The 7295-nt window shown below is 48.0% G+C and overlaps 1 pseudogene; it reads right to left on the bottom strand.

Moving 5' to 3' along the window:
• Positions 1–1489: 1489 nt before the first annotated feature.
• Positions 1490–7295, bottom strand: part of LOC103601118 — a 23528-nt pseudogene continuing 17722 nt past the window's right edge.

Genomic DNA, 7295 nt, shown 5'->3' with positions numbered 1-7295 from the left:
GAGGGGGAAGGGGGAAGGGGAGGGGGAAAGGAATGGAGGCAGGAAGGGAAGGGAGAAAGAGCCCTTCTATGGCCCCCCTGGCCTGGCCTGGCCTGCTCCCAAGGACCCCTGGCCCAGCCTGCCCAAGGGGCCAACTGTACTGGTCTGCCCCTGCGGGACCCTGGGCCTGGACTACTAGTAACAGCACCCTGCTGCTTTCTTTTCTTTTCTTTTTTTTTTTCTTTTCATTGGGGTTTTCTATTCTTTTTGTGGAAGTTTTCTTCTTTTCTGGGAAGTTTTCTTTTTGTTGGGGTTTTCTTTTTGTGGAGGTTTTCTTCTGGGGCTTTTTGGGGGGGGTTTCTTGTTCTCATGGGGATCTTTTTCTTTTGGGGGGCTTTCTTCTTTTCATGGAGGGTTTTCTTTTCATTGGGGTTTTGTTCTTTTCACTGGGTTTTTGTTTCTGTTTGGGTTTTTTTCCTTCTTTTCTGGGGGTTTTCTTCTTTTTGGGGGAAGGTATTTCTTCTTTTCATTAGGGTTTTGTTCTTTTGGAGGGTTTTTTCTTTTCTTTGGGGTTTTGTTCTTTTCATTGGAGTTTTGTTTTTGGGGGGTTCTTCTTTTGGGGGCTTTCTTCCTTTTGCTGGCATTTTCTTTTGGGGGGTTTGTTCTTTTTGGGGGGTTCTGCTTTTTGTTGGGGTTTTCTTATTTTGGGGGGTTTCTTCCTTCTGTTGGGGCTCTCTTCTTTTTGTTGGGGTTGTCTTTTTTGGGGGGTTTTTCTTTGGGGGGTTCTTTATGTTGGGGTTTTCCTTTTTGGGCTGTTTTCTTTTTACTGTTTTCTTCCTGTTGGAGGTGTTTTCCTCTTCTTTGGGGTATTGTTTTCATATTGGTGGTGTTTTCTTTCTCTTTTGGATGTTTCCATTTTCTTTTGGGTGTTTTCTTCCTCTTTTATGTGTTTTCTTCTGTTTGGGGTTTTCTTCCTTTTTAGGAAGTTTTCTTTTCTGGATATTTACTTCTTTTGTGTGTTTCCTTCCTTTTTTAGGTTTTCTTCCTGTTTGGGGTGTTTTGCTCTTCTTTTGGGTTTTTATTTTTCTTATTTTTTTAATTCATTTATTTTTGTTTGTTTTTTTTTTTCCTTTTGTTAAGTGTTTTCTTCTTTTGTTTTTTTGTTGTTTTTAAAGAAGAGGGGTCTTATGATAAAGGGATGACTGGGATGAAGTGGCTGGGACAGGGTGGCAGAGACAGGATGGCAGGGATGGGGTGGCAGGGACTGGAGGGGCAGAGCCCTGGGCCCCACATCTCAGATGTCCATGATCTAAATATCACCATACTTTTCTAGTCAATAAACAATGGGAAGCAGAGGTTGTTGCTGAAGACTTGGTGCTCTTGGTATTTCTGACAGCTGCATTGTCAGAGGATAGGGAGCAATGGATACTCATAGTACTGCAGTGCACCACTCTGGGGTCACCTGTCCCCCAGGCCAGAGCTGCCTCTGTCCTGGCCCTGGCACCATTACCTTCCCAGAGGTTGGTGCCTGTCTCCTAGCCCTTCCCAGATGGGACAGAGATTCCTGTCTCCTTTAGGTCTCCCAGCTACTCCTGCAGCTGGCCCAACTTCTCAGCCAGCTTCATCTTCACATGCTGCCTCGACTGCAGTGCACTTTTGACCTACACGTTCTAATTGGTCTGGACAGAGAGAAGCAATCAGTGGCCATCTGATGCAGCTGGAGACCCACAGCACAGGGAAGGGGGCACAGGGTGCTGGCTCAGAGAGTGCCTTCCCAAGTACCATTTCATTTGAGACCTCCACCACCCCATTTTACTGGTGGGGAAACAAAGGCCCAGGAGGTGAGTGTGGAGGGCAGGCCGGCAGGGCAGGTGGCGCACCAGCCTGACAAAGCCAGTCTACAGCTCAGCCAGCTGCTTCTGGAGCTCACAGGCCTGGGACAGCACATGGCTGGTGGTGGCATGGTGACACTGCATGCCTTCCCGCACCTGCCTGCACTGCTTGCCCCAGAACCCAGCAGCAGCGCCTCCTGCTTCTGGTTCAGGTGGCTCAGACCCTTGTTGTCCTTTACCTGAGCCAGGAGCTGACCCACCAGCCTCTCCAGCTTCTTCTGCAGCTGCTCAGCCTCTGCCTGCAGCCACCATTCTTCCTCACTGGGTCCTGCTGGAGGCTCCAGGGGTGGAGGCTCAGCTGAGAAAGGAAGCAGACGATAAGGGCCTCTGGCCTCTGGAATTGCAAAATATCCTCTCTTGACCCATAGCTCCTATTCAGGCTCCTCACCCCAGACCATAGTTTCCTGGATAATCGTCCTTCACACCCACATGATGGCCAATCATTCAAACCACTTTCAAATAAAGTTCTTCACATTCTTGTGCTCAAGACAACTGTGGGTGGCTGACAATGGGCACCCCACCCCTCTTTGCAGACAGGGACACTGAGGCTCAGATGAGCAGACCTGCCATCTGCTGGTGCACACCTCTTTCTCTTCTCCCCACCCACTCTCAGGCCACCCAGCCCCAGCTTACCTGTCCATCTGCTTATATCAGCCAAGCAAGTCTCTGGCTCCTGGACCTGACTCAGGCCATGCTCTTCCATCAAAGTGTGCACTTGCCCAGAACACAGGGGTGTGAGCCATGGAGGGAGTGGCTGCAGAATGGAGAGGCTGCAACTTTCCTCTCTACTCCCACCCCCAAAACCCAAACAGTGGGCTGCAGCCACTCACTTTTTGTGGCAGAAGCTTGGATGTCTCAAGCTTTTTCATCTGGAGCTGCAAGGCCACCTTCTCCATCACAAGGACCTGAAGCTTCCCCTTCAGTTGGGACTGGTGACACTTGAGGTCCTCATAGTTGTTCCTATGGCCAGAGGTGGTGGAAAATGGAAAGAGTGAGGAACAGAAAGGTCCACTTTGGTGATCAATGCACTGACTTTGACACACAACCAGAGGACCATGGCATGGGAAAGAGACCCCAGGAATCAAGAGTCACAAGTGCCAGTCCAGAGAGTGGACATGAATTGCCTGAGGGCACACATGAGTCACTGGCACAGCTGGGGCCACAGCTTGGCTCTGCACATGTCCAAACCTGTGCATCCACTTTGTCATGCTCACCTGTACCCCTCCCACCTCCCACCACATCACCCATGCTGAGGCCCCCCAGACCTGCCATCCACCTTCCCCCTCCTATTTGTTGTACTCCAAGTGCAGGTGGACAGCATCTCACTCTTTTATCAAGTCATGGTAGGACTTCTGTATTCTGCAAATACAGAAAGGCAAAGTCAGGATTCAGCAGGAAAATGATGGATTTGGAGCACACTAACACCAACACCTACAGTAACCATTGAGCAGTAACATTTCTTCCCCCTGAATCACACTTGACATCTTTTTCAAGGTATTTCCAAGCCCATATTCTCAGTTGGTTTTACTAAGAACCCAATAAGCATGGAAGAGGCAGGGAAAGAGATCTGATTTACAGCTGGCTGACGAGGCCCAGGGATATTGGGTCATGTTGCCATTGTTATTACTATCATCTCCATCATTTGACTTTGTATTGAGCATGTTACTAGGTGCCATGCTAACAATCCATTGAATCCTCAAAACCACCATAGGAGGGAGTTACTATTACTATCTCCATTTTGTAGATGAAATACAAAGTATTAGAGGTTAAGTGCTAAGATCACTTACAGCTGGGATGTGAACATCCAGGTCTATCTAATTCTCTAAGCCCATTTTTTCCCCTGCAGGTGGAGGCACAATCATGAGGGCAGATGGCTGGACTTACCCTGTTGGCCTCCTTCTGCCATATGGAGAAGGTGGTCAGACTGTACTGCAGCTCTTTTATCTGCTACTTACATGAGCACAGGCAGCTCACCAGATGTTCACACTCCCCTGGAATGACAGAGGTCAAGATGGAGAGTAAAGGACTCCCATGAAGGCCTGCCAAGGCATCAGGTTGAGGGAGGAAGGGTGCCCAGATTTGCACCTGCTTTCTGCAAGACCACATGGTGAGAGTTGGCCAGGGCTCAGTGTAACTGTGCCTTTTCAGACATTAAGACATCAGTGGTCTGAATCTGAGCATTTGGGAGAAAAGCCAAATAGGTGCTGATGGAGAGGAAAAGGAAGGTTCTCTAGGGGACATGAGGGATGCCATACAGTCCACTCACGTGCAGTTGTTCCTGCAGGGTGTTCACCTGCTGACACCTACTCTCCTACTAGGGGAAGAGGAAGGAAACATCTCTTACCGGGGAGGCAGAGAGGCAACAACAAGGGACAGGCCCGCAAAATGCCACCAATGGCCCAGGAAAGGCCCACCAGCGAGACCAAATTCTCAGCGACTTTGTGGGGCTGAAGGTGGGGTGCAGGGGGTGAGCATTCTCCAGGTTGGGAGTTGGCAAGACAAGCCTGGGGACTTTCCATCTGAGTCTTCCCCAAACCCATCAGCCATGGAATGAGCGAACAAAGAAATCATGTTACTCTTCCCAGTTGATCCAGAGTTTCCTGGTGCCATTTTTTTCTATGTAGAGAGTCACAGGAAGGTAACTGATGTTGACTGCCTCAGCTCCACTCCCCAGACCAGAGTGGTGGGCAGGGGACAGGAATAGATTTTCAAGGAAAAGCTCTCAGGCCCTATGGGGACACAAATTGACAAATTCTCCTCAAAATCCCAAGGAAAGAGAATTTGGGTCTTTGTTGGTTTTTGCTCACAGGTACAGAGATGAACATCTGAACCTGGATTCTCTTTAAAGGACAACCACAGAAACCTCTAGAAATGGAGGCTGAGAAGGAAAAGACTACCCTTCTCCCAGCTTGTGATTCACAAGCATGCACGTATTCACCATGAACCACACACTACAGGACAGAGACTGTTCTTAATAATGGGGATCCAGGAATGAAAAAGACAGGCAAGCTCCCTGTCTCCCTGATATTTCAAGTGTGCCTAGAAATCTTTCATTCTTAGAGCTGAAAGGGACTTCTGACACCCTCTAATTCTATCTCAGGATACTCAAGCCCAGGTAGGAGAGGTGGCTTGTCCAAAACCAAAGACAAAACAAAGCAGGAACTAAGTCAGGGTGGGAACACAGGGCTTCTGACAACAGTCAAACTAGTGTTTCCAGCAGGGGGACAGCCCAGGGCACGTATGGCAAGGACTCAAGCAGGGGTGTCTGGAGAAAAGAGAGTGGGCAGACAGGGCAGCAACAGAAAGAGCCATGTTGCATGGTCTGGGTTCCCTCCTGCTGAGAACTAGGCCACGGACTCTTACCAATTCCTGGATCATGCTCTTGGATGTTTGTTTTCTATGTAGCTGGAGTACCAGGCTACTGCCAGATCTAGGAATTGGCTCTGAGGCACATGCAGAGATGAGGAGTTGGAGGAGGGTTGGGGGGAGAGGTAGGGAGAGCAATCATTAGGGGTGGGGGTGGGGGCTTTCTCAGCTGGCAGCAGGGCACCCAGCCCCCACCAGGGGAGGTGGTCAGGAGGCTGACCTGCAGGGGCACTTATCTCCAGCTCCTTCACATAAACTGAAGTCACAAAGGCCTCCCCACTGACGTATGATGTGGGCTAGAAGAGATGAGAGCACACATGGAGATGCTCTGTCCTCCGCAATGGCTAAGCCCTCCAATGTCCCTTCTTCCCTATCAACTAGCAAGAGTCTCTTTCCTGCCTTAGAAGAGATGAGAGCACACATGGAGATGCTCTGTCCTCCTCAATGGCTAAGCCCTCCAATGTCCCTTCTTCCCTATCAACTAGCAAGAGTCTCTTTCCTGCCTGACTTGGACTAGGTGTGTGTATATATATATATATATATATATATATATATATATTGGTGGTGGTGGCCAATACAGGTATTGAGCTCTGGACCTTGGTGTTATCAACATCATGCTGTGCTTCCTGCAGCAGGATCCAATGAGAGCCAAGCTTGTGGTCCATCTTTGTGTGTACAGCTTCAAGGGAGAAGACTCAGAGAACAGTCCAAAGTCGTATCCCTAGAAGAGGGAGAGGTAGGATTCAAACCCAGACTTCTTAACCAGTCCCTGACACTTCTTCCATAATCATTGCCATAACCCCCTACTGCCCCTTGAGCCCCCTGTTCCCAGGAGCCTAACTAGCTGAGACTCACCTCCTTAAGCAACTGGCAACCCCCAGAAGTGGTTGAATCAGGGCTACTGCAAGTTTTCATTTTGTTCTTTGCTCCTGGAGGAACACCAGGGCTGTTTCTCCATTGGTAATCTCTTAACTGTGAAAAGGAAAAGCAGTAATATTCAGGAGATCTATAAGCCCCTATACTTGCATCCTACTTCACAGGTTTTACAAAATATTCTTACTTATACCGTATGATTTAATGCTACCAGCAACCCTATATGGTGTTGTAATGAACACTAAGCAACTGAAGCAATGGATTGATAACATGACTTAAAAAGAAGGCAATAATGGAATTTAACTTCAGTGTTTTGGGGCTTTGTCATGAATCAGCAGCTGCCAGGTGGCAAAATACAAATCAGACATTGGGATCCTCTCTTACAGAGCCGTGAGAGCTGCACTCCAGTACTTCTCAAACATTTATGTCAATGTATCCTAATGGCAAAAGGCAGTGAGGGCACACTCCTAGGGATTTGGGGACCTAACAAAAAGAGGACAACCCAAGCATCATTTCAGAGAGAAGTCTTTTATGATCTTACAAATCTAGGTGAATGTCACCCCTGAGTACATTAATAGGTTTTTTTCTCTCTCAAAAGAATCAGGAAAATCTGATGCTTCAGAAAGATGCCCCCTATGAATCCTGTGGCACTGCAGATTGAAATGATCTGGGCAAGGTTCAAGCTGTGAAGTTCAGTCACCCAGGATTTGTTCCACAGAAGATAAGCACATCTCCCTCCAGAGAGCACTGACTGAAAGGTGCTGTGGTCCCAGAATCCTAGGGAACTCTAATGTGACATCCAGAGTCAGAAATAAATTGTAAAATGTCTCTAGAGAGTAGAAACCTGAGTGAAAACCAAACCAAACATGTTCTCCCAATTGTCACCCAGAGATATTATCAACATTTTGGGCTCACTGGTGAAGTGTAGGCTTTTCAGGTTGTCAATGTCTATGTGAAGGGAGTAAGGGAGCCAGAAACCTCTTGGTCCTGGGTCTCCTAGTTCCAAGTACCCTTCCAAGTGGAAATTTGTGCCACAACCAGAGAAACTGGAAAGGAGGTGAAAATACTGGAGGGAGCTAAAGGTGAATGAATCAATTCACACACATACATACACACACACACACTCTCACACACACTCACACAAAAACAAACAAACAGCAACAACAACAACATCAACAACAACAA

The sequence above is a fragment of the Galeopterus variegatus genome, unplaced genomic scaffold (genome assembly GCF_000696425.1).
Source record: "Galeopterus variegatus unplaced genomic scaffold, G_variegatus-3.0.2 Scaffold3596, whole genome shotgun sequence".
NCBI classification, from domain to species: domain Eukaryota; kingdom Metazoa; phylum Chordata; class Mammalia; order Dermoptera; family Cynocephalidae; genus Galeopterus; species Galeopterus variegatus.
This window is presented reverse-complemented; position numbering and strand designations above follow the sequence as displayed.